Here is a 3,945-nt window from a genome sequence, read left to right on the forward strand (position 1 = left end):
AAAGCTACTGTAATCAAAACAGCTTGGTACTGGCACAAGATCAATGGAACAAAACAAAGAACATAGAAATTGACCAAAGCCGCCGAAGCCAGTTTGGCTCAGTGGATGGAGCGTCGGCCTGCGGACTGAGGGGTCCCAGGTTTGATTCCGGTTAAGGGCGTGTACCTGGGTTGCGGGCACGTCCCCAGTGGGGGATGTGCAGGAGGCAGCTGATCGATGTTTCTCTCTCATCGATGTTTCTGGCTCTCTATCTCTCTCCCTTCCTCTCTGTAAAAGTTCAATAAAATATATTTTTTTTAAAAAAAGAAATTGACCAAAGCCATTATGCTTAATTAATATTTGACAAAGGAGGCAAGAGCATACAATGGAATCAAGACAGTCTCTTCAATATATGGTATTGGAAAAACTGGACAGATAAATGCAAAACAATGAAACTAGGCCACCAACTAACACCATATACAAGAATAAACTCAAAATGGATAAAAGACTTAAATTTAAGTCATGAAACCATAAAAATCCTAGATGAAACCATAAGCAGCAAAATCTCAGACATCTCTCGTAGCAATATGTTTATAGATACATCTCCTAAAGCAAAGGAAGCTAAGGAGAAAATAAACAAATGTGACTACATCAAAATAAAATGCTTCTTCACAGCAAGAGAAACCATCAACAAGATAAAAAGAGAGTCCACTGTATGGGAGAATATATTTTGCAATGATACATCTGATAAAGGGTTAATATCCGAAATATATAAGGAACTCATACAAGTTAACAAAAGGAAGACAAACAATCCAATTGAAAAATGAGCAAAGAACCTAAATAGACATACAGATGTCCAAGAGACATATGGAAAAATGCTCAATGTCACTAATCATCCAAAAGATGCAAATCAATATGAGTTAGTATTTTAAAATCTTCTCATGCACACAAGGAAACTCACCAGTCCCAGACAATTTTACAGGGATTTCTAACACATTTTCAAGGAATGGAAAACGGGGACAATCACTCCCTGACTCATTTTCTGAAGTTGGATACAATGGTGATATCAAAACCAGACAGGTTCAGTATAAGAAATGCAATTCATAGGCCCTCTCTCTTATGAACATAGATGCCAAAATCTTAAAACAAAATATTGGCAAACAGAATACTGCCAGAAGCCCGTCCATCCTTGCTGCTTGACACAGTCACTGCAGGGAAGAAACATCTGCACAGCATATGTTTCAAGGGACCTGGCGTATATGGCATACTGTTCTTAATATGTTTGCTCCCCTTCTTAGCATTATGTGTTTTAACCAAGGTCATCTCTCTGAGAAAGGTTATTTCCCCAGGTGGGGATTTTTCCCTGGAGTTAGGGATTAACAGGACTAAGGAAGGAATAAAACCCCTTAACTAAGTGCCAGGTGGGTAATTAATCACTTTAACTACGAACAATCATGCTTAAGATACATAATCTTTACTTAGGATAATCTCCTTCAGTTACTTCCTTGTAGTTTAACAGAACAATAGAGTAGTGACCTTGGAATGGAGATAACAAATGCCCTAACCTTTGGAATAGAATGGTTAGGATTAAAATCAACTGGTATAAATACAGATGTAACAGGAAAATAAAGACAGAACCTGGCTAGGCTGCTGATCAACTGAACGCTGTCTCTGTGTCATTCCTTCTTCGCCAACTCCATCCACACCTTTAGGAACTCCTGCTGGGGTTGGACCCAACATCTGGCTCCTGAACAAGAGGTCAGAAGTCTGCAATTTGGAAGAGGGCCCACACCGACCATACAGGTACCATTTAGGTCATAATGGCAGAAGAAGAAATTAATGAAGACTATCCAGCAGAAATCCATGAGTATTTATCAGCATTTGAGAATTCCATTAGTGCTGTAGATGACATGCTGAAGACCATGATGTCTGTTTCTAGAAATGAGTTGTTGCAGAAGTTGGACCCACTTGAACATGCAAAAGTGGATTTCGTTTCTGCTTACACATTAAATTCAATGTTTTGAGTTTATTTGGCAACTCAGGGAGTTAATCCTAAGGAATACCCAGTAAAGCAGGAATTGGAAAGAATCAGAGTGTACATGAACAGAGTCAAAGAAATAACTGACAAGAAGAAGGCTGCCAAGCTGGACAAAGGTGCAGCTTCAAGATTTGTGAAAAATGCCCTCTGGGAACCAAAACCTAAAAATGCATCCAAAGTTGCCAGTAAAGGAAAAAGTAAAAAATAACCTTTTGGTTTTGATGTACACATGTTCAAAAAGTACATCATTTTTATTGTTTAACACAAAATAGATGGTGATTATGTGGCAAATAAATAAATAAATAAAACGTTTTTCGTATAGTGTACTGTGAGGTTTTTAACATTGTGGTGTATTTTATATTTATAGTTTACCATCTCTCTTGACAGGACTCTTGTTTCCTTATATAGGTCAACCTTTCAAGTACTATTTTATAAGCAACTATGAAATTTAAGTTAAATGTTCTCTGTAAACATTTGTCTATTTTAAATGAATAATGACTTTATGAAGTATGTTTCTGAAGTCTGAAGTTATAAATACATCTGTTTTCACTATATACAAGAAAAAGTGAAATGATTTAAATGTGTGTTTTTTATGTGTAGTTACTTCATGTTTTCGTGATTTGGGGAATTGCTTCTTTTGATATTTGAAGTGTGAATTTAAGACTTTAAGGTTATACTTTAACTTTTGGCACTCTGCCTATATGTCCCATTTGAAGTAAAATATATTCTCATTAATTGTGGATGGGAAATGAAGTTGTAATTGATGGCTGAATTTGGGCACAATGGCTACATCCTATCAATAAAGGCTGTAAGTGTTGTGTAGCTGACCTATTTATTCTCTTTTATGTATAGGGCATATGACAAGCCAGCAATAATACAGGCAATAAAAGAAATATGAACTGCTACCCTTGTGGCTTACCTGGGCACTTTAGCAGAGAATGCCCAAATAAAAATAATAATACTCAGGCCAGATGGCAAGCTCCTCAACAGCCTGGAAATACATCAGGGAATAATATTAATCCTCCAAAAACTGTTTGTCCCCAATGTCAGAAAGGATTCTATTGGGCAAAAGAATGTAGATCAAAATACCATAAAAATGGTCGGCCTTTAAATTCTACAAACCGATCCTAAGGAGGTTCTATCCCATCACCTCAATTGGGAAACTTGAGAGGGGGCCAGCCTCAGGCCCCTGCAATAATAGGGGCATCAACCCTCAACCCCTCTGCAAATTTCAATCAGTCAGTGACCTCTTCAGGGCAACCGCAGGCAGTGCAGGATTGGACCTCCACTCAACCACCCACGCAATACTAACCCCAGACTCGCCAGTAGCAGCCATTCCTACAGGAGTGTCTAGTCCGCTGCCCGAGGGAACTCTAGGTTTAATATTAGGATGGAGCTCCACCTCGTTACAGGGGATCTTGTCATCCCAGGAGTTGTTGATGCATACTATACAGGAGAAATACAAATTTTACTTTCCCCACCCACCGCGACTATACAGATTCAGCCCAACCAGAGAATTGCCCAATTACTCCTGTTACCAATACATAAAATAGGGACAGCTGTTACCCAGGAAGCCAGAGGGGCCAGAGGCTTTGGATCTAGTGATGCAACATTTTGGATACAAGAAATCCATGCTACTAGTCCTACAAAAATTTTACACATTCAGGGAAAACCAATTGAAGGTCTATTGGATACAGGAGCAGATGTTTCCTGCATAGCAGGGAAGGGTTGGCCCTCTTCGTGGCCTACGCATACCACCTCCACTTCCCTAGTAAGACTAGGCAAGGCATCTAATGTAAAAAAGAGTTCTCAGATTTTAACTTGGGCTGATGAAGATCAACATTCAGTCCCTATGTAATTACAACTATCCCCTTTACATTATGGGGAAGAGATATCTTATCTCAAATGGGAGTTCTATTATATAGCCA

The 3,945-nt window shown here is 38.8% G+C and overlaps 1 pseudogene; it reads left to right on the top strand.

Moving 5' to 3' along the window:
• The first annotated feature begins 1,791 nt into the window (after nucleotides 1-1,791).
• On the top strand, nucleotides 1,792-2,301 carry LOC102768153 (annotated as a pseudogene).
• Nucleotides 2,302-3,945: the final 1,644 nt, after the last annotated feature.

The sequence above is a fragment of the Myotis davidii genome, unplaced genomic scaffold (genome assembly GCF_000327345.1).
Source record: "Myotis davidii unplaced genomic scaffold, ASM32734v1 scaffold581, whole genome shotgun sequence".
Taxonomy (NCBI): Eukaryota; Metazoa; Chordata; class Mammalia; order Chiroptera; family Vespertilionidae; genus Myotis; species Myotis davidii.